Here is a 24,906-nt window from a genome sequence, read left to right on the forward strand (position 1 = left end):
GTAAATACTGAATCACTGTATGATTCTTACTAAACTCATATAAACCAAATTATATTACATCAATATAAAACTGCAGTGATGCACTAGCTAATTAAGCCCTTTGAATGATTAAGCCATATTTATAGATCTTTTAACTCAAAGAGATCATACCTGACAGATCAATGCTAGTGCTGAACAAGTCATTATCATCTTCAAAAATTGTCCACAAGGTCAGTGAATTGTGATGGTGGAACATTTTAATGAGCTGAACACTTGATGTATGGGAACAGAACCAAAAACAATTCATTTGGGTGGGGAAGCTCTGCATTTCTGAAAAGCATCACATTGTCTTTCTGGACCTTGATTTCTTGATCAATGAAATAGAAACTAATTCTGTAGCGAAAAGCCCCACTGAAGTTATGTAATAGCACATGTAGAATGTTTGTAATGTTGTTATAGCACATACAAAATGTATTATTAATGTTATATTTTGTTCTCACATTATTACACCAATAATTGATTTTACAACTATTCTCATCTTACAATATACTATGGTTAAAAACAATACTAGAAAATCAAAAGAGTTATATTACTGATCAAGAGAATTTTTTGGGTCAGTGATTTTTTGTGTCCTTCATGGAGTTTTTAGGGCCTTAAACCTTGGTGTCTCTTTCTACCTGTTTTGACACTCAACATGACAGTAGTGTTTATCATCTATTTGGCATCGACAGTGAATTATAGCTCTTTGTGATAACTTACATGGCCTTTTATTCACATGAAAAACAAATCCAACTCTGAAAAAAGAAACTGGAATCCTTGGCAGCCCAGGACAGTATCATTCGTGGGAATGTTTCACTAATATTTCAACCTCAATTGGAGGTACATTTTTTCTAGCATATCTGTCATCTATCTGCTAAAACTTATACTAAAAATTCTAATTGCATTTTCAACTTTATTATTGGACTCCTGAGTTTAAGTTATAGAGGTGGAGCCATTGTCTCACTTCACACATGATATGTAACATGTTAGAAGATCACATAAAGCATGCCTTCTGTATCATGGATTAGGATTGATCAGCTGCTAGATTTCCTTATTTCACACCCTAGAGCTATTATATTAACAAAATCTAGCTTTTGTGCTTCTCTGTCACTGCCTGATTTTTCCTAAATTTTCTATAATATGGTTTGTTGAGAGAAAAGCTTAGCTAACCATTCATACTTGAATTGAGAATTCAGCATGATTGCCCTGTGAGTGCATGCCTGGAGGGAAGCAAAAATAGGGTTGCTACATGGAAAGATGAAGTGATTGAATTCAGTGCCTGAGGCCGCAAACCTCATTTTCATGATTGTTAATATGTAGAACTAACTGAAAGCGAACTTGTGAGCCAGTGCATGCTTTTTTTTCTTGTTCCATAAAAACTAACATTATACGTTCTACCTGGGAGATTTATTTTTACTGTTGCAAGAAGAATGTCACTGATCTAAGCCTACAGTCTGGAACATGATCAAATGAGCTACTGCTCACAAGATGCTACAGAACCAATAGTTTGAAATTTTATCTAATGTACTTCTCAATGCCATGGATATACATTAGGGGCACATTGTTCAAACCCTTGAAATACTATTTGGGATCACAACACTAATGGCACAACGGCTGAAGATGTTCATAGAACCAAAGAGTAATTATATGTGGTCTCATGAACATATCTCAAAATTCTACTCTGCCTGATATTGTCACAGAAACTCCAGTTATGGATGAACCTCTGTATTATGTTAGACATAAGCATTGTCAGGGCATTCAAGTATCATTGAATTGTACAGAGTTATGATTTATAGACATTGCTTTTGCTGTATTTCTAATAGGTAATGTAAACTCTAAGCTCCTGCTAGTGATACTTATCACATACAAAAAAGTCCATTGCGTGTTGTTTGATGATATTTTTGTTCTCTCTTCAAAAATCAAATCTACCTCTGATTTTCAAAAGAGGTTGGCCACATCACAACAGTGATCCCGTTTGCCAGGCTTCAGTACTTTACTAGTGACTGAGTGCTGGGCTCAAGTTTCTTTTATGAGTCAGTTTGACAGTGGGATCTTAACAACACGGTGGGAGGTCTTCAATGAGACAGTCTCCTAGACACTCCTCCATAAATATGTGTCATCTTCTTAAGCCCTGACTATAAAACATGATAGATGGCATGAGCAATAATAGATTCAGCAGGCCTGGGCCATGGCAGCGTGTCAAGTGACTTGAACAAAAAACAGCTAAAAGTAAATATGTGCTCAACAATACTCAAAAGCTTTCTTGTTTTGTCACTTTCTAAGAAACGTTGGAAAGAAAAAAACCTTTATCTACTGGTCCAAAAGAGCTGAGAACTGGTAGAGCAAAATAGCTATTTTGATTTGGATTTGGAAATTTCAAGAATTTCTGGTTTCGAGGAGATCAATTTGTCATGTCTAAAGGCACAGGAGATTAATTTAGAATAGGAAACATTGGCTACTTTTAAAATATCTCTTAAGCGTCACCTCATTACCACAGAACTCTGCCAATGGAAAAGATTGTTTTGCTTTGTTTTGTTTTGACCTTCTGGGTTGCTGCAGTGATAGGGTAGTCCAGCAGTTAACAAAAGTTAATTTCTCCACCTCCAGGGAAGTTGTGGACTCACCATCTCTGGAAATGTTCAAGAGGCGTCTAGATGTGGCACTTGGGGATATGATTTAAGGGTGCTTCAGGTGACAATGAGTTGATGGTTGGACTAAATGATCTTGAAGGTCTCCTCCAGCCTTGATGATTCTGTGGTAAGTACCTACAAAGAAGAAAATGTGAGTGGTAATCTAGGGACAGTTCAGTAACGAAACCTGTTTGTGCCAATGTATTCCCACCCTGATTCCACAATCCTATTTCAAAATTATCCATCTGTTGTGGAACTATTGGATTTACAAACTAGTGGTAATTTTACATCAGCAAGTAATATGAGTCTGCCAGTGCACACAGCAGATCATAGGTAGGAAGCACCACTGTAAGAATGGAGATGTTCTGCAGCAGCAGCCAGTTTTCATTTACAAATACCGAGATGTATATTTTTGTACTTCAAAAAAAAACCCCTTCAACAAAAACATATCATACTATTGATTCTGTTTGCTTTTATCTGAAAATAGAAACAAAGTTTATCAAAGTTAGGATCTTACTTCATTGCCCTCAGTACAAATCCTCTCTTATGATCATGCAGGCTGTTCTACCATCACTATGGAGAAGTCTCATCTAGTTTAGCAGCTGATTTTATCTCAACATGAAGTATGGATTAATAAATGGATTATGGAATGGAATGATTGACACAGCAAGCAATATGGTATTAGAAAAACGGGATTTGAAAGCATTATTGAAGAATGCAATGAATAAGTGTGAACACTATGATTAATAGTATAATGTAGCAGAGGAGAAAAAAATTGTTAGCATAGTAGGAAGGGAAAACCCTGACCAGATTTTTGGCTGGTGTGTACTGCCCAAACAAGCTCTGACTGTTTATGGCAGCTGGGAATCTGGCCCCAGGGGAAATAGACTGAAATTAGGAAAAAAATTAAATTTTAGCCTACTATCTGAATAAGAATCTTGACAACATGATCCCTTTAACTGAGAAACAGTCTCCAATGGGAAATGCTGAATATTTGGAGTTAGATTAGGCAAAGCATTGAAAAAACATGCCATGGGGACAAATTTGTTCTGGAGGGGAGATGAGTTAGACAGACAAATAGGTCATTTTCACACATTCTATTAATTACTTAAAACTGATTTTATAAAGAAAAGAAAGAGCTTGGCAGTGTTTTTGCTGATATAGTGGTCCACTGGACCTGAGACAGTGTTTAGTGAGTGTCACACCCGGGTGGAAACATTCGATTGCTCAGGATAGGGCATATATCATCTTCAGCTGGATGTAATATTTATGATGAATAGCTGGTTTTTTCTGCATATAATGAGAAATAGTGAGAATTCAAAGGCATTAAATGGGGATGTTTCCATGGGTGTCAGTGGGATTTGAAAGTTGGCCATGAAATATTATTTTGTCTCCCTATGATGGTGTTGTCATACTGGAGTCATGTCAGACATAAGAAACAGAAGGCATGCTCATCCTAAGTTGTAACTGAGAATGTCCCTTCTTTAAATTAAAAAGGGAAGTCTAGGCTTTAAATGAGAAAAATACAACATCAGACTCCAAAAAGCCACTTTCATTTTCATATAAATATGTAACCATCATTTGTTTAACTCACACCAAGCTATCAAATTTTGTGGTGGGCTATAAACTTGTTGAGTCATTAGCCTGGCTGCTTAATGGAGGAAAACTAAATTTCTGTTCCTGCATAATGACACTTATTCACTGTAGACATTTGCATCACTAGGAAACGATAAAACCTCATCCTTCATAATGAAGTTCTGAGCTGACAAAGAGGAAAATATAGTGTTGTGGGACAACTATGAATATAAAACAAGCTTAATAAAGAAGCAGTGACAAATTATATTATGCAAAATGCAATGCAATAAAAAATGTTACTAACTCATTGGAAATGTCATAAATAATCTGAATAGTTTTTAACTGTCAAAACCTTGAAAAATATATTCCTTAAAAAAATGAGGTACAGAATAGATGCCACTTTAATTGCCACCATATTTTGACAAGCGTGGAGAACCTTGTATCAAGTTTATTTGCTAAATTTAGCTCACTTGCCTAAGATGAAATTATGGGGGGAGCAATACTATTCTGCTTTTTCAACTCAGTGATGCCCCATCAAAACCAAAATACCTCAGCCTTTTTTGAGTATTGATGCTTTCCATTTCAGATCAACACTTACAGTTTGCATTACAGTCTCAGGACAACTTGTAAACAAAGAGAATTTCTAATGTGGATGTTCAGTAAAATCATGTACTGCCTTCTTAAAATCAACATTCTTTTCGAACAAGTAAATACACTGTCTGCTAAATCTCTCTAGGTCAAAAAGGGCATGAAATCCCACTAGGACAGCTCCTAGTACTATAAAATTCTTTGTCCAATTTGTGTGTCCAAGTTACTCACTTTTCACTCTTCCAAAAATTTAATTTTACAGAAAGGAATAAGACACTAGCATTTCAAGAATTGCTGGCAGTTCAAATAATAATGACTTAGGTTCTATTTCTGCTGAAGTTTCAATGATTCCAATAGTCCCAGTGACTTGAATAGAAGCAGCTTTCAGGCTTGTATAACCAGAAGCATTTCTATTCATGAAAACAGTTGCAAAATTAACTGCTAGTGTGATCAGATCCTCACTTCAATGGAGATTTCCCTGCTGACATAGGCACTTGTTTAATTATATGCTGCTCATACTTCAAATTTAAAATGTTCAAGATGCTTGAACCAGTTACTGTGTATTCTAGAGTAGAGTACGAGGCTGGTAGGGACAAATTATACATTTAATGTACTGCTATGAGATCTGTGGAAAATCATATTGCCTTGAAAATGCAAAATTTGACATGTTTTGTTACTGATTTTGATTTATTTAATTTTTATATTAATGACAGGTATCAAAAGTTGGAAATCCTACTTTTTCTTTTAGAAGTGAAACATTTTCTCCTGGGGAAAATGTATTTTAAATTTGTTCTCTGTTTTTCAGAGAAAATAGTACTCATGTCTTTACACAAACACAGAGGAGTTTCACCCTAGATCAAATACACATAAAAAATCTAAGCTATTTTCAAAGTATTTTCAAAGGAACATGGGAATTTTTATCCTCTGGTTGTTATTATAGTCAACAGTTCAGTGCTTCATTTCAGAAACACAAAACTCAAAGTAAGCAGGTTGGTTTTAACATGCTTGTGAGCCAAGTGTGACTTTTTCTTTTACCCTTTCACAGTTGGAACTGGCTATACAATATTTTCCATTATGCAAGAGGATTTGGAGTCATTCCTATGCTAGGCTATGCTCTCTTTGGTCATGTCCAATAACTAATGTTTCCAATAACTCATTTGAATTTCCAGCTCTCCTGGGCAAGGCACCAGTCATTGTGATTATCTCTAAGGCTTGTAAATCTTCTCTTATTTTGAAAGTGCTTCATTTAGCACATTTAAGGCACAAATAAGCATTTACAAAATAAAAATTAAGTGATTTTTAAGCCTGAAATGTGACTGCAGAGATTCCATCAGAGAAGAAGAGGATCCAAATTGGCCACAGTTTGGCTGCTGGCAAATGAGGAAAACTTTCCTGCCCTGCTGTTTTTGTCTCTTAATAATATGGAGATGAACCTAGCGTTGTCTAGATTTTTCTAATTCATTTTATAACACTAACTTTCACTTCTATCCAGGGACTCTCCATCCGTCCAATGCCAAAAAAGCAAACTACTCCAATCTGATAAGAACTATGCTAGAGAACAGAAGGACTAATTGCATTTTTCCCAGATCATACTCCTTGGACCTTTTGAGAGGCCGTAATCAGCACAGTCTGCAGACACATTCCATGGCCAAATAAGATACATGACAGTATTTAGATTGTTGTAAAATCATCTTTCATAGCTGTTGCCTGGTAAAGGATCTATTATAAAACTTGAAATGAGAAAAAACCCATGAATATGCTTCCCAAAATGCCAAATGAAGGGAAAGGAGATTAGCTGTGCCAAACTATCCTGTAATTTGCTGGATGTGCAGGACAAGACCTGCTTGATCTAAGTCAAAAGCTTGAGACTGGTTGCCTACAGGCACAAAAGACTCCTATCAATCTTTGCAGGTCTAAATTTTTACTGTTACTTTTTGACGTTGTATAATTCACTGCTGGAAAGCAACTGGTTGATAGAGTGACAAGCCATTTAATTAAGAGTGCTCAGACATTGAAGGTTGGCATAGTTTCAGCACAGGTTCCACACTGACCCTCAAAAACCTTTTCTTACTCAATTCTGATTGTCTTCTCACAAAGAGATTTTAATCTGCTAAATGAATATTTTGGCAGAAATAAATTAACTTTTCTAGATGCCAGAACTGGCAGCTCCAGAAACATAGTTAAGAAGAAGCCTGGTTTGCTTTTGCTTAACTCACTCTACTCTTGCCTGTGCTGCAGTGATATCCCACTCTGGCTTATTTCAGGACTTCAAGTTAGCCACAGTTGTAGAAGCTGATACCCAGCTTCTTGTGCCAGAAATTTCAGTATGTTTTTACTATTTTTATTTCCTACTTTTTGTGCATCACAGTGGTTATTGGTTGGAGACTTATATACTGGGGGGTCTCCTCATAGCTGGGAATATTTTGAGCTCATGGGTTCTGGGGAACCTCAAATCTCCTTCACAGTCCTGAATTTGCATTGGATCCCTTCACGATGGAAACAAGAGTGAGAATCTCAGTGTGACTGCCAGAGTCTCTCATTATTCAGTAAGAGATTAATTTTTGGAAACCAGTCTTCTGCAGAGGTCTTCTTTTTGCTTGCATTAACCTTTATGTCATATTAATATTACATCATTATGTTATATAATTTGTTTGTGTTGCAGGTGTCTGGAAAGGCCTATGGTGATTTTCCTCTATCCCAGAATGACAGAAGTACAAACTGTACCAACTGTGCTGGCAAGAAGGTGTCAGTTTTGTGTTTCTAGGAACACTCTGGACTTAAGCCTTTACATCTGCTGATCATCCTCATCTCCTATTTCATTTTGTAATTTACTGTCTCTTTACAGAATGTTTAATCTATATAAAGGCACAGATTTTATGCCAGCATTTGACATGTCAGTCTTTTTTGTATGCCTCTTCTTTCCTCTCAGTCTAAAATCTACTTGATTTAGCTTTTCTCTGTAGAGTGGATATTTTTTTTTCACAAATCGGAAAAACCCCCACAAAATTAACCCACTAAAAGACTAATATCTGAATAAATCCTTCTGTGAAAGGAAGTTACATTCATTTGAGCATTACTTGGTGACAGACATCAGTTTGGTTATAAAAGCACTCTCTCAGTGCACAACACCAATTCAAGGCTGTTTTTCTTTGAATAAGCACTGAAGTAGATCTCACTGGATTCTATGCACTGCTTCTACCCTTCAGTTATGATTAGAAAGACAGTAGTAATTTACACTGCTGTGGCTGCTATTCAAGCACACAGATTATCTTCACTTCTCTCTGGATCAATGGACATAATGGCTCTTCTCTTTGGCTGTGCTTCTGGACTGCAGTTCTGTTGCCCACATATCACACTAAAACAGTAAACCCATAACATGTTCATTGTTCCATTTCATCCAGTCGAAGGAAGCTACCTGGAGAAAACCCAAAAAAATTCTCTAGGTTAAGCTTGTTATTCCATGTCCTCAAAATGCATAGAATTCAGAGGAGAAAATAAATAAAGAAGAAATATCTCTGCACGTACACACTGAAGTACTTCTCCCTGGCCTGATAAGTAGCCTTTGCTTAGCTCAAGCACACTTAAGTCTGTTGTTGACTGCAACACCTCCTTCACTGAGGGCTTGCCTTGTCAGGAGCTGTGGGTAATACACTTGGGCTGTTCCCATAAGACTGGCATAGCTTGAGTCTACCCTCCATTGGCACTAGACTGTTTGATGAGCGTCACAGGATTAAGTACACAAAATGCAGATATGAAGTGCACATTTGAGGCTTCAATGAACAACACACACACTCCTTTAGGAAACGCTTGTATGAAGAATGTTTTAACAAGTATAGAACCAGATGATGCCAAAAAAGGAGCCAAAAAACTGACTTATAGTTCAAGTTTAAAGAAAAAAAGACAAAAATAGGCAGAAATTATATCTCTCCTTCCTTTTTCCTCAGATTGTATTCCAGTGGATCCTTTCATCCCTCTATGTCTTAATACAATCTCTCATAGTGTGTCCTGGTATTATTGCTAATTTTTATGCACTGTAGAGGCAATATTTTGCTATTTCTGTTCATGTTCATGACTTTAGACATAACCTGTGAAATGTAGAATAGCCAGGTTAGCCCACGTGTTAAAACTCCAGTGCTACATTATTTGCAAAAGAATATGTAATCAAAGAGCATCAACAAAACATAATTGACATCACCCATTGCATCTCATTGAATCAAGAATTATCCTCTGATTGATGCATAGTGATGTGCAATCACTTGTAATTGATTGGAATTCACTCAGTATAGAATGACACATTGAGTAGTTGCTACTGAGAAATAATGACTGGTTAAAGCAAAGAGGAGAGGCTTCAGCCAGTCCATAGATTTTGGACTTTTTGTCTCCTTCAAAAAAGTGTGAATATCTTAGTTTGCAGCTTATTGTTTCTGTACACTGGACTTCAGAAGTTGTATACCAGCCTTGCTTTCAGAATTAATTAAAATAGAAGTTTATTATATCTTGAGGTTAGGAAATAAAAAAGTTAGATGAATTGCTATTCTAAATGCTTAGAAAGATAGCACAAAATGTTGATGCATGTCCTTAGAAAAACCTTTGTTTTTTAAGTTCACAATGACTAAGGCAGGATTTTCTAATAGATAGCTCATATTTAACATAAGCATTTTATTCTTGGTTTTAGCAGAAAAATATCAAACCACTGAAATCAATGAATTTACTCTTTCCTAATATAATATTTTGGATCACCTGCTCCAAAGTTTCATAGAAAGTTTGGGATAGCCAGATACTGTAGATCAGCAATGCAGGGCCAAACCCTTTGTTAGTGTCTCTGGTGAATTCATTTTCTCTTCATTACTTATAACAGTCAAATCTCAAATCTCAACAGGTTTCAGACAACATATGGCAAAGTACTGAGCCAAAAGATAGAAATTTAATTTGTTTTTACTTCATTTTGCATAATATGACACATATACTATCATATTTACTTCTTTTATTTTTTACCATAATCACTTCGTCGCAAATTTCCATTTAAGATACCCTAACTATATGTGTACATGAGGCAATTTCACCACAAAAGAAATTGTGAAATCTCACATAACAACTTTACAGCATTTTTCTAATGTATGCTTAGCCCACACAACATGAATCAATCCAATAGTTTCTTCCACAGACTCCTAATATATTCAGCACCCTATAATAATTTTGCTAAACATGAAAATTTCCACTGGAGAGAGATTTCCTTTCTTTTCAATAGAACAAAGCTTTTTAAAATAACACCTGACCAAATGGTAAAAATCCCTCATTTTTTACACTTTGAAAAACTCCACATGCACTCTGTTTGCAAATGCCTCACCTTCCATGTTCTGAGTGTAAAGCTTACAGAGAAAGTTGTTTGCCTAAAATACACAATTACCTGACCAGAAACCCCAACAAACTCATAAATATCTTGCCTTTTGACATGTTCCCCATTGCAAGGCCAACATTCTCCTTTTTTGTGTACTGGCAATGAACACTCAGATTCTAAAAATCTCTCAAGTTTATACTAAAAGGTCAGCAGAAAAATTACACCCTTCTAAAGTTTTAGATAATACAGCGGCTGAGATCAAGAGATAATACTGAGAAAGAGATTAGACTGTGTTGCAGTTATGTCCTGAATAGGTTTGGCACTTGTGAACCACTTTAAATTGTTGCCTGCAACAGACAGCTTGAATGGACCAGAAGAGGAATGTGGAGCTGAACGCCCAGAAAACACAATTAACTTCTTTGACAATCTTCCTTTTCCCCATGTAGAGATGAGTTTGATGTGAGCGAGACAGAAAAAAGGGCCAAACTGATTGGTTCTGCCTCAAAAAACAAAATTCTAAGTTATCTAGGAAAGGGATTCACTTTCCTACATGTAGTATAAGACTGGCTGATGCACTAAGGAGCAAAGATGAGGGGCAGGGGACACAGAAGACACCTCTGGAAGGTGCTTTTGGGGAGGTGCTTTAGTCTTTGAAGACTGATGCAAGAAAACAGCTTGCCAACATTTCCTGCTCTTAACTATTTTATGGACTATTCAGTAGTACTGAGATGCAATTTATTGCAGTGTAGAAATTTTTTACCCTCTTCATATCAAGAACAATTTTTCAAAGAACTGAAAGACATTTTAACTGATATTTTTACTGTATTTCTTACAATTTATGGGTCCTGGGATTTATTATTACCAGTGATTTGATGAGTGGCATGTGCTACAAGTTCTCTGTTTCCTAACATCACATTCAGATATTTTTGGGCTACTATTGCAATTTCTAACCAAGTCACTCATGAAAAATTTTTATCCAAAGGTGCAGGTTTTTGTTTTTAAACTGAAGGGTTAATGCTACTTGCTTTGAGAACTTGTGGAAAGTCTCCAGGATAAAGTGGTGGAGCCTTTATTGTGGTGTATAATGTCATGTGGAAAATGGGTACTATGAAGGTACCAGGCCTGAGTAATTAAAAAAAAACCCCAAAACCTACCATTTGTATCAGTATATAAGTATGTAACTTTATTTTTGAGTTGATAGTGTATTGTAAACAACACCATGGACAGTTTCTGCCACTTTATGAAGCTGATAAGAAGGTACAGTAAATTTTGTCTTTGTGAAGAGTTCCTTGTGCTCCTAAGCACTGGGGTGTGTTGGCAATATTTTATGTGCTGTCCCAAAGGAGAATGCATTAATCAAACCAAATGACTGTGACAGCTGTGAGACATCCAAGTTCAAAAGTTTTATAATGGGAGAGAAACTAGAGTTTTTTAAGGAGCGGAGATTTTCAGTTCATCTGTGAATTGACCCTTTAAGATTTTAACATGAATTGCTCATTGGCACCCTTATTATCAGATATTTTCTCATGTAATATGTAGCATTATTAAATCTCTAACATCCCACTCATGTGGAGCAGGCACTGGCTCTTACCTTGTTTCTCATTGATGCCAGCTCCATACAGCACAAGCTCTGAATGCTTTGGGCTTACAATTCTATATACAACATATGTAAATATTTCTGAGATATAAATCTCTGAAAATGCTAGGACAAGGGATGTTTTGACTTTTATTTGTTTATCCTAAGTATCAGGTGGAGCTAATTCAGATTATAGGACAATTTCTGTGGAAGCATCAGAGCCAAAAGAATATTGTATAAACCAAATTCACTGGTGACAATTTTCAATATTTTTAAATGGATTTTATAAAAATGTTATGACTTATTTTGAAATTGTATGTGACTATGTATTGTATATTTCATAAATGAAGCAAAATATGCTATTATAGTGTTATTTTTCCCACTTGGTTGGTTGGTTTTTTTTGCACTTGGACATCAGAGCACATAAAAATATTCTCTCAGTTGATTCATTGATTTAGAAGTTGATTTAGAAGCTTACATGGCTTCAAGAAGAGAATGGATGAATTTAGGGTTATTAGAGATATTTTATAAGTAGAATTGAGCTCTGAAAGACCTAAGTTTAAGGAAGTTGAAGTGTGTTAATGAATCATATCAGCCTACATCAGTCTCACCCTTCTTCCTAAATTAGAGCAGGATGTGGTACTAAATGGACTTGTAACCTGATCTACTCTGGCCCATTCCATATGTATTTAGATCATCTTCTGCTCTCCAACAACCCACTAATTTTATACTATGGAAACACTGCTCCTTTTACTTTTCTTACTACATCAAAACTGTTGAGATGTAAAGCAAGAAAAAGCTTTAGAGGAATGAGTCATGAAATATGAAGGCAACATGGACATAGAAGTATTTGTGTACATAGAAATATTTTTAAGTCAAAAGGGATTTTTTTCTAAAAGTCTATCATATTGGGAATCCAAAGAGAAGAAATGAGAATAAAGGAGAAAGACTCATAATAGACTGGCAGTACTAAACCCAAAGATTAACCTCAGTATCCTTCATTCTCTACAAATCTTTGAGAAGTCTTCAGGCCTTCTAAATTATAAATAAATTCATACCACAGGTATGTAGGAAAAGAGTATGTGTAATGTGGTACATTTGCACCTTGTTGTAACCATACACTTCACCTTTTTGGGATCAAGATAGTGCTAGGCAGATGGTATCTGAATAAATTATGAAGTATACTAACATTAGGAAAATGTTGTTAATTCAATGCCACATACCAAAAAGAAACCCCCAGCTTTGAATTTAGTGAGCAGTTGTTGTTACTTCCTGTCAGGTCATTTCTCTCTTTTTACACACTATGACAAGTATTTTAAAGGACTGCACAAACATGCAATTCCCATAGATCCAAGCTACCCTAAGAGTCTCCCTCCAGCGCAATAAGTTCTCCCACAATGTAGAGCTTATTCCAGTTGCAACAGAAATAATTTTATTGTGAAAGCTCAAGATTACTGTGGAGTTTGGAGATAAGGAAACAGCCTTTTCTACATACAAATGTAGTACACAGATACAGTAAGTGTAGGTGGCTTGTGGTGGTTTCAGACTTTACATCACTACGTGGGCTTGTTGAATCACGGGGTGAAGCCTGCCCTGAAAATTATGTCTTCAAATACATGTTCTCTACTACTCCCGCCCAGCTTTAGTCAAATGGATTAATTTCAGATGAGTTAGAAATACAGTAACAGACTACAAAATTTGCCTTGGCAACTATTGCTGAGTTCACAGCTTTTGCACCTCATTTGGGGCAGGATGCCAGAGGGTGAGAAGAAGCACAGTGGCAACTGCTGCTTGGACTTAGGTCTGGAGAAAGTCAAAGAGATTGGTGCAAAGCTACATAACCAGCAAGGCCTCTGGTGACATATGAAAGCAATCTAAATTAGAAGGGAATAAAACAGCTTAAAATATGTCCATTGTTGGGGGAATGACGTGTGCAGATATCCAAGATCATAGGGAAACTAGAGACAAAGAGACACCAGCAGATGTGCAAGCCAAACAGGAGGTCATGGGCATGTCAACAGGCGGGGAGATGCTTCTGCTCCTGTGCTTGTCTAAACTGGGCAGAGGGGCTGCTTTATTTTGGGCATGTACTGTTACGGCCCAAGCAGCTGAGATAGAACTCAGTGCCCTTGAGAATGTGGAGGATTGGGATGAAATGGGAGAAGTGCCAGAAGAAAGTGAAGAAGAGATGGATTATCCCAGCAACCTCCCAGAAAAGTATTACAGATAGTATAGGCCGTTATCTCTCTCCAACCACTCGACGCATGCATATCTCATTGTTAGACATTGGTAAGTTTAGACTGTAAATTACTTGTATTCACTTTTCTATTTGTTCTGAAAACTTGTAAACCCGCCTAGTTATGTGCCCTTATAACCTGTTGTAGAGCCTTTGTTCAGGGCTCTTCAGATCTTTCTCCAAACTTTCCTATCCCCGATGTAACCCCAATAAAGCTGAAGAGACCTCATCTCGTCCCCTCGCCTGAGTCGACTTCCAGAAGCCCAAATTCATCTCCTGTGTAGCTCAAAACAGCCCTTCTCCCCACTGAAAGAACTTTCCTGTGGCATTTAAAGCACTTCTGGTTATGACTTCAGAAGTAGCCGCCACAATGTACTATGTGTTGTAAGATAAAAATTGCCACTCATCTGGTATACCTGCCCTGCTAAGTAAATACATTCTAAATTATACATCCTTGGGTGGTGTGGCTACATTCTTGAAGGCATCCCACCCCACTGAATTTTCTGGTGACACTGCCAAATGAAACAAATCACTGCCTGTTCATTGGAGATGTGGAACCTTGTTTCCTCTCAATTTCTTTTGTTTGGGCTGTGTGTGTGCTGTTTTGTTTGTTTTGCTTTGGTTTGGTTGGGTTTTTATCATGACATTAGCAGTAATTTTTATATTTACTACCTATGCATTAATTCTACTTTCTTGCCAATGATCTTTCTGATGTAAAATTGGCCTTGCCAGGATATATGTGTATATTTGGTAAGATGGAGAATGCATCCTAGTTTTAGATCAAAACTTTATATCAAGCAGCACTTGTGCATCAAGAAGCTAGTTCCATATTCTGGAATGTTATATTTCAGGAAAAAAAATAGTGTATCTGAAATTCTCAGGGGAAAAAAAAAGTGCAGTTTATGCTATAGAAGGATGAGTGATGAGGAAGCCTTTTTTTGTGAGTTGGTGAGATGATACTTCCTGAAGCAGTTAAAATGGCTACAGCTGACAGGTTTCATGTTAGAAAAAGAAGAGAAACAGAAATGGGGGAGGGAAGAACCTCTGATGAGCTACAAATCTTATTCCTTGCCTCTCAGGAAAAAAAAATCTGGAATTGTTTTATCTTGATTTTTATTTTTCTAAAGAATGAGTGATGGTATAACAATTCCATGTGGGCAGACTAAACAGTAATCATTATGGACTAGGTTAAAGGAAAATACCATATTAAAGAAAAAAAATCTCATTTTATATTACCAAAGAAGTTTCATCACCTAGAGACAGTTTACACATTTAAACATTTTTAAATGTAATGCTCATTTCTAATCTTAAACTCAATTACTAGATTTTTCTTTCGCTCAGATCAAGGATGAAAACAGACTTTCTTCAAAGTGTGTTTGAAGTTCCCAGAAAAGTTGACTCTGCTGACTTTTTCTGTTCAGATTTTCATAGTAATTATCATAAGATATCTGAAGTTTTTTCTAGTTGTAACTTATCTATTTTCTGACAAAACCAGATGCTTAGCACTTCAATTATTTTCCCTCATCTTGGTTAGCTGTTATTATTTTTTCTCCATTGTTCCTCAACTTTCTAAAGATTTTAAGTTCAAAGTAAAAAGTTTTTCCCCAAGAATATGCAAAATATCTAATCTTTCATTTATCAGTTATAATAGAAGAAAAGATCTTAGAAAATAACTCCAATTATGAGCTGCTTGGAGTGCACTAGGCACAGTCTCTGAAATACATGTACAATAAGCTTGTGTGTAGTTAGAGGGGGTAGTCAAGATTTATAAGCCTGCAAGTCTAGTGCAGTTTGGTTAAGTGAAGACATTGTGCCAAAAATGAAGTTGAAGGAAAACTATTCCTGTTTGCTCAAGTCTGTAACATGAATGCTCACCAGGAAGGAAAGCACTTTTAAGTCTATGTGCACTACTCCACATGCAAAATCAATTAGCTCCAGAAAAGTATTTTTATTAACTGGCATTTCTGATGTTGCAGTGGACAATCATATATGGAAAAAAGTTTTACTGAAATAAAAATGAAATATCAGTAACTCTAGAACATTGTCAATTATATTGCTGGCTATATCCCCTGTGTGGTGGTGTTGTTCATTGGTCAGCAAAGGGCATGCTTGAAAAATATCTAGCCTTTAAACTGCTTAATTACAAAACAGCTTTATTCTCATCACTATATTGGTCCACTTTTGGCCACTGAATATATCAATATCCTCTGACAAAAGGCCACATATGGCTGTTCAGTCCACAAGGGAATTGAATAATCCCAAGAGAGCAGCTAGAGCTGACCTGCACAGAGCTTCAAGGCTTACCTAGCTGTCAGGTTTCCTGGTTCAGAATGTGGCTGACACATGATGTGTAACATCATAATCAAAGGGAAATTCCTCTCTCTGGTGGGGTTCTGTTACTAGATAAATTAAAAAGTAAAGTTATAATGGAGACATATAACAGCAGGGTGTAACAGTGTCATCAACTACAGCATATTGATGGATATTGCTCCAAGTTATTCCTTAGAGAGGGAGCTTTCTTCCAAGAACCACACACTTGTGAACTCGTAGATGAAGAAGCAGCAGTGCAATTTGGGGGTGTGGGGTGGAAGAGATTTTGCTGTGGTTCTCCCTGTCTCACTAAAACACATGTAAGAAAGTTGAAAGGGAGGCATAATTTAACAAAGATCGCATGTTTACGGGTAATGGATTATACCTGATGAGGTATGCTTAGGGCATGAGCCTACTTCTCTGTAGCTTAACTCAGCATTGCCCACTGTTAATGCCCTGTGAGAAGGCAATAAATCTGTTTATATGCTCAGCTAAAAAAAAAAAAAGCTATTTTCTGAGTTTTGCACTGTGAGGGAAGCAAAAGTAGATGTACCAGGGTCTTCCCTTGTGTCTTTCATAGTTTCTTGTCATACATTCAACTCTCTGAATAGTAAAATGTTAGGGTTTGCTTCATAGTCTTTCTCAGCATACAACTTTCTTTGCACATGTGCCATTGCTGCAATACAGTTCAGTCCAGATAAGTCAAACAAAATGGAAAATGTCCACCACCAAATATGCTGCTGTCTGGAAGGTGACACACACTGGAGCTGGCTCTTTGCCACTTTGCATTATCGTAACACTAACAGATGCTCTGCTGAAACTGGGATGATTTACAGCAGACCTGCAGCAGCCTGGGGTAAGCAGCAAACAGACAACAGCTGCAGATTGCCTTTACTTTGATGTAACTACTTATATCCTACTTTTCCAATGCAGGAAGTTTGAGGCAAGCTCCTCTTGCACATCCGTGAAGGTCCACTGACAAGTTCATTAATGTCAACTTGGTATCAAGGATACTCTGGAGCCTCTACTAGGAAGCTCTGTTCTGTCAATGGGTGTAATTATATACAAGGAACACTGAACTTCACTGCATGTGCTTGTCCATATTCTTTCTTTGTTTCTGGCAATTTTGTGTAGCATAAACTATTTTATCCACATGCTCTATACAACCTAATTCTGCGAGGCATGGATTATACTGTGTTTGTCGCACATCACTGAGCTTAGCAAAGCCCTCCTTTGTCTATCTGTAGGTTTGCTAGACAACAATAATAATTATCATCGATCACAATAAAGAGTGTTTGAAAGTTCTCTCTAAGAACATAAGCACTTCAGAAAAAAACAAAACGAAACAAAATCCAAGACCCAAACAACAACAACAAACCTGCAAACAACCCCTGCCAAAAACCCAAACAAAGGAAAAAGGGAAACCCCAACACACACACAAAACCTCCTCCACACACAAAAAAACCCCTACAACGACTGTGCTACAAGGTAGCTTTAGATGAAGTTGAAATACCCTACTCCAAAGTTCATGCTCTGTCCATTCCAAAGTCTTCCACTGGAAAGAAGCAGCAGTGCTAATTAACTGGGTAGCATCTAATCAGAAAGCAAACATTGCTGCAAGCTCAAAGTGAACATCAGCCTCACAGGTCCTCTCTCTGTGGTGCTTTATTTACTAGTTTATTTTACCTCTAGAAAACACATGTTTTTTGGCTGAAAACCTTGAAAATAGTACTAGACATAGAGGCTGTTTCTTTTCCACTTTGTGCGAAGACAGCAATAAGGCAGAGATAAGGATAGTTTCATAAAAGACTAGTGTTAGAGGAACTTGAAAGGAATTTGATATATGAAATAGGTACATGGCATAGAGTTGACAGAGTTACAGACTCATCTCTGACTCCCCTTTGGGCATTATAATTTGGTTATATTTTGGGCACCATCAAAGATATATGGAAATTCTGAGCTTCACATTATAAACACCAAAGCAGCCATAATTCTTCATTTATTACAACTTTTAAAATTTGTTTATAGGGACAGAATGGAAAGTTTATTAAAAATGTCCTCTTGATGCAATGCCTGGCATGTTGGAAATGCTGTTAGTAATGATGAATAATGATCAGTGAAAGTACTGCCCAAGAGTAATGGAAACATAGTCCATGTAATAATATTTATACTTAGCATTATACTGACTGTCACTTGTGTAGAAACGGCTGTGGTAAAGAGTTTCTTTCAGAATGAACTTTATTCCTTTCTCAAGACAGATAAAATGTAGGTATGACACAAGCTTAAAAGTCCCTGTTGGATAACTGATTTGAGCAAGCCTTCATATGTTCACATATAGGAGATATTTTATTAAATCTGCTGCAGGGCTCTGGAACATTTAAGAGAAAGTTACTTAAGCTCCCTGTGGGAGAGGGAAGCTGGGAGCTTTTTCTTGTTCCCAGGTGTGCATATATTCATGGAATTATGGACTTTGACAGTATTTTGATTTCATGTAGAAATGAAATTTATGTGCACAACATAGTTCCCTCCTCCCTGTCCTTATGCCACATCATACTCCATATCATGAAGCTGTGGTCTATTACTTTTTCTACTTCACTTTCGATCCTAATGACACTCTCTGCTTCCACTATGTTCTCTAGTAGTAAATTCCAAGCTGCCTGTGTAAGGAAGCTCTTTTATAAACCGATTTAAATAGAGGTTCTGATGTTTTTATCACCTTCTCTTGTTCTCCTGTTGCAGGACTGCAAGAACACTTCCCCATTCAGCTTATCCCCTGTTTTAATGAATTTGTAAACCTCATATCCATCTATCTTTTCTTCAAACTGAAGAGCCCTGGTCCCTACGAGCAAGGAGAGCTGCTCTTCCTCCTTGGTCATTTTGTCTGACACCTTCTCTACCTTCTTAAATTCTTCTTCCTTCCTGAAATTCAAGAAAAAGAAGTGCACATTTAACTGAAGATATGAGTTCTGATGTGGCAAAATGATGTTCTTTCTTCTCAAGATTCTTCTTGCTGATGCAAAACACCTTGTTGTCTCCTCTGGCTGCTCCTGCCCATTAAGCCAATTATTTCAGGCAGTGAATGTCAGTGAATGACTGCAAAATCTCTCTCCCAGTTTGCAGTACAACTACATTCTTGTAGAAATTTTTCCTAGGTATTTTTATCTATATTGAAGCTCATCTGTCATGGTTTTTCTCACTCAATTTTATTAAGTCCTTCTGGAATTTCTTGCAATTGCCACAGCACCTTACTTCCCAGAAGAATTAAAACTCATCTGGAAATGTGTCACATTCACATCCTCTTTCTTTTAGGACCCTTGGGGAAAATGAAGAAAGATCCATATGGATCTATGGCACATCAGGGAGATAGGATTTTCCTAAACAGAAGCCACACTGATTCTTGCCCAGGTAACTATATCTGGCCTGCTCAGTGATCATGTTCTTTAATATACACTGAAAAAGTCTTTGATCCCATTCTTTAACGTATATTCCACCAGCTTTGCTAGGACAGATATCCCTGCAGTGTGGAGTTTCCAGGATACCCTTCTGGGGCCTTATTCTTCTAAGGGACTCATGTTGACAATCCATCTGCCACCTGTCACAGGGGCTGTGTGTAGCCCCGCAGCCACATGCCTGAGGTGGCACTTGTGCAGTTTCACATGAAGGCCAGCCTTGGATGACCTGGACTGGCTGACCTACTGACTTCCAGCTAATCCATTTGGTCTTGTACTCAAGTTATAATTATTTCAAATGGATCTACCTTCTCTCACTGCTCAGCTTCAAAGACCATTTCCCATGCAGGGTTGCCTTCATAGAGGAATTCACCGAGCTTTTCTGCTGTTGCCTTTCTCAGATGAGTGAGGTTTTTACACGCTTGTCATCAGTATTCCCACCAATTCCACAGTGTCTGAAGTATTTAAAGAACTTCTCTTATCAGTTTGAAAATCCTTTGTAAGGTATACTTGAAATTATTTTTAGAGCTCTCAATTTCCTACTTGTGTTTAACCTGTAATTTTCTTATGGGTTTCTCCTCATTTTGGCAAGCTCTCATTTTCTTAAAAACTTTTCCCTGTGATTGCCTTCAAAGCTTTTGCCCTGATCCTATGGCACCCCTTTTTGTGGTGCTTTCCTTTCTTTTCGAATGGTGGCATGTGTTTCACCCTTTTCTCATTACACTATTTCTTCAGACTTGAGGCTGTTTTAACCATCTACCTCTTTGAAATGTTGGTTTTTGGATTTGGGGGTTTTACTCTTTTTTTTTTTTTTTGGTTGTTTCTTTTGTTGTTTCTTCTTATAATGTCTTTTTTTTTTTCATAATCCTTTTCCTTGAAATTGCAGAGCCACATGCTGTATTTATTTAACATACTTTCTACCCTATAATGTTAAAGCTAATTGTATTGTGGTTCCTATTATAGAAAGGCTATGTCCCCTAGTACTTTTTGAGGTATTGTGTGCACTACAACTACTGCTACTACTACCAAATTTAGAACAGCATCTTTTCTGGAATTCTAAGACTTAAATTTTCTTGGGAGTGGCTACTCACTACATTTGAAAATGTTATCTCTACATTTCCTCCTAGTGAGGCATTGATCCAATCAATATTTGAGTAATTGAAATTTTCCACAATTCATACCTGATCTCATATGTGTTCTAATACTTCTTAAGTTATTCCATGTGGGCCATAGTGCCAACTGTTATTCAACTCAACATAAAGAGGGTGACTTCCATACTTCCAGACAGGTAGAAATTTAAGTGCTTTTCCGTGCTGAGGCCAAGGATAATGTATCACATCTCTCAAGATTTGAATCAAAGAAATAAAGTTCTTTTCTTTAAACACATCAGTCTGGGATTTTCTGTAGCTGAAATATGTTCCGGTTGTAGATCATGTTTTGGGGTATTATTAATTATGCATTTTCTGTGAAGGATAAAGTCTTGCACATTGTTTGAAATTGCCAAACTATGTTGACATTTTTTACTTCCTTAGCATATAGAAACAATTCATTATTTATAGCTCTGAGATGACATGCTTTCAGAATACTTCTGAAACAGAATTCTCCATTTCTTTTGTGTTACAGTAAAACTTTTGTTGTAAGGGTTGTAAACAGGATTTATTCTATTTCACCATTTAAACTCAAATTCTCACTTTGCCCTTTATATTTCCTAATTACATGAGGAGGATGGCTTTTTATGGAAATGTTTTATTTCAGAATAAAGTTCTTTGTGTGGCATCAATGGGCAAGTTATATTGTTCCTGATGTCAGGCAGCAACAAATTAGCTTCCAATTTGGTCTCATTCTTGTCAACATGAGATTTATTTAGTCAACATGTCTAAAATCAGAACAAAAATAAGTCTCTCTGGGCTTGAGTAATTTAATACCTGAAACACAGGACTGAGCTGTTAGTGACTCTTAACATCCTGCAGCTGTTGTTTACCTGTTCAGGTTATAGAGGAGGCCACTAGAGGAGACAGAGAGGAGACAATTCTCAGATCTATAGTGTTGAATGCAACCACTTCTATCATTATTTCCTCAGGTCTTCTGGGTGCTATTGCTAGATTTATTTTTACCCTGACTGAGAATGGTGGAGGATTTAGATTTAGGTGAACTCCCTGAAATGAGTGGTGTCCCTCAGGGCTCTGTTCTGGGACTGGGGCTCTTTAATATCTTTACTGATGACATAGACTATGAGATCAAGTGCACCCTCAGAGAGCTTGCAGATGACATGAAGCTGAGCAGTGCAGCTGACACAACAGAAGGACAGGATGCCACCCAGGGGGAGCTGGACAAACTTGAGATGTGGGCCCATGAGAACATCATGAAGCTGAATAAGTCCAAGTACAAGATGCTGCACCTAATTCAGGGCAATCCCAAGCATGAATACTGTCATGGGTAACCCAAAAGTTTATTGCATTTCCTATTTATCTGTGCCAAAAATATTGTTATTCTCTCTTTCAGACCCAGCACCACAGCCAGAAACAGCATTTCACTGGCAGGACATGGGTTATTTCCTGTTGCTCTTTCACTGTTCAGTAAACTGGTTTTTTTTCACCCATATCTATTCTTATTTCTCCTTACTGGTGCAAAAACATTGGTTGAAACTAAGGGGAGGTAACTCATTTTAGGGTGTGCACGTCTTTAAACTGCCTTAAGCCAAGACAAGTACAGACTGGGAGAAATACTCAGAATCACAGAAGCACAGGTTAAGCTGAGTTGGAAAGGACCAAAAGATCAATTGAGTCCAACTCTCGGCCCTACACAGGACACTCCAAGAGTCACACCATGTGCCTGAGAGCATTGATCAAATGCTTCTTGGACTCTATCAGGTTTGGTGCTGTGATCACTTCCCTAGGGAGCCTGTTCCAATGCCCAACCACCAACTGCGTGAAGAATGTTTTTACTAATATCCAACCTAAACCTCCCCTGACACAGCTTCAGGCTGTCACTCAGGTCACTGGGCACCACAGAGAAGAGATCAGTGCCTGCCCTTCATCTTCCCATCACAAGGAAGCTGCAGACTGTGATGAGGTCTCCTCTCAGTCTCCTCCAGGCTGAACAGACCAAGCGACCTCAGCTGTTCCTCATACAATTTCTCCTCAACGCACTTCACTATCTTTGTTGCCCTCCTTTGGATATTCTCTAATAGCTTAATGTCTTTTTTATATTGTGGCACCCAAAACTGCACATAATACTGAAGGTGAGGCCACCCCAGTGCAGAGCAGAGAGGGACAATCCCCACCCTTGACCAGTTGGCCATGCTGTGCCTGAGGCACCCCAGGACAGGCTTGGGCCTCCCAGCTGCCAGGGCACTCCTGACTCATAGCAGCCCCAGGGAAAGACTTGGAAGTTCTGGTGGGTGAAAATCTGGATGTGATTAAACAGTGTGTACTCACAGCCCAGAAGGTCAACCACATCTGGGCTCCACCAAAACAGGTGTGACCAGCAGGTCAAGGGAGGTGATTCTGTCCCTCTACTCTGCCCTCGTGTGACACCCCCTGGAGTACAACATCTGGATCTGGGGTCCGCAGCACAGGAAAGATGTGAACCTGTTAGGGTGGTCCAGAGGAGGGCCATGTAGATGGTCAGAGGGATGGAGAATCCAACCTGGGAAGAAAGGCTGAGAGTGCTGAGTTGTTCAGCCTGGGAAATAGGGGGTTCTGGGGAGATCTCATTGTGGCCTTCCAATAACTTAAAAGGATTTTATAGAAAAAAAAGGGGATATACTTTTTACACAGGCAGATAGTGATAGGAAAAGGGGGAATGGCTTTAAGCTACAAGAGGAGAGATTTAGATTAGATGTTAGAAATAATTTCTTTACTCAGAGGGTGATGAGGCACTGGAACGGGTTGCCCAGAAAAGCTGTGGATGTCCCATCCCTGGAAGTGTTCAAGGCCAGATTGAATGCTTTGAGCAGCTTGGTCTAGTGGAAGGTCTCCCTGCCCAGAGCAGGGCGTTATAATGAGATGAGTGTTAAGGTTTCTTCCAATCTAAACCATTTGACGGTTAATTCTATGATATTCCACACCTCTAAGGCAGGTTTGATAAGCTGGCAGGTAGTGAAACCAGAGAATGTCTCTCTCACAGGATTTGAAGAAGCTTGTCTATCTGCATCCTTTTTGCTTCCTGAGCTTAACTTCTCTGTATCTTTCTGATTGTCCAGGTGGTGGCAGTCTCAAAGTATATTTCACTTCTACTTGACAGGAAAATTTTAATTAATTCTTTAATAAGTATTTGATTCCTTATCAATTTAGGAATGGACAAAATAAATCACTGTGAATAGAAGGTAAAACCAAAAGAAAACTTCATTATGCATGACTTCACAACTGTAGCTCAGTAGTGTAGGTAACATCTGCTCCCTTCCCCACAGCCATGTGGTGTGGCACCACATGCTTCTTCATGCTTAGTTCCCTTCCTTCCTAAACAGGGCAGCTTCATAAGAAGACTGCACAGCCATTTGCAGACATGTGCAGATCTGAGACATTGTACCATTTTGGGGAGTAGGAGCTGGCACAGTCCAAAGGATGTGAAGCATGCTAATGGTTAAATGATTCAAGAAACTGTGGCTGAAACAGTGTCCACTTCACTGTGACTGAGCAGCCTTCACCATGCTTTATCTATGGATATAGACCTTATTTAGTGGTACACGGAAGAGGAAAATCTCATTTTGCTTGCAAAGCACATGAATTCCTCATTAAATTCTAAAAGCTGTGATCCGGTTGTTTTGTCCTTCACATCCCTTACGCATCCCTGTTACTTGAGTCATAATCCTAGTGTGACAGAGATCATGCTACAGTGATGGGAGTAGTTAGAGTTTCCAGTCATTCAATGAAGCTATGGAAGGGACACAGCTGCAATGGCATTTTCTCAACCATCATGCTGAGTTCATGCTTTTGGAACTCGATTTGCTGCTCAGTTGTCAGAGTCCTACAGTGCTGTTTGACTCCTCTGGCTTTGTAGGCATAACACAGGATAGATTGAAATGGAACATGGGATGGGTGAGAAAGAGTAAGTGACTTCTTAAATTTGAGATTTTCTGTGTAGGTATTTTATAGAAAATTATGCAAGGTAGGATATTTTTAAGGACAGTCATGGTTCCTACAATGCTAGTTGCATGCCATTTATAAAAGAAATAACAAAACCAT

The 24,906-nt window shown here is 37.8% G+C and overlaps 1 long non-coding RNA gene across 1 annotated transcript; it reads left to right on the plus strand.

Annotated features, from left to right (window-relative positions):
* Nucleotides 1-2,629: 2,629 nt before the first annotated feature.
* LOC146442036 (uncharacterized) lies at nucleotides 2,630-7,696 on the plus strand. Its single transcript, XR_014849554.1, has 2 exons — nucleotides 2,630-2,775; nucleotides 7,474-7,696. It is a non-coding gene; the product is annotated as an uncharacterized LOC146442036 (long non-coding RNA).
* Nucleotides 7,697-24,906: the final 17,210 nt, after the last annotated feature.

Source organism: Lichenostomus cassidix, chromosome 2, assembly GCF_008360975.1.
Source record: "Lichenostomus cassidix isolate B80296 chromosome 2, HeHo_3.0, whole genome shotgun sequence".
In the NCBI taxonomy this organism is placed as follows: Eukaryota; Metazoa; Chordata; class Aves; order Passeriformes; family Meliphagidae; genus Lichenostomus; species Lichenostomus cassidix.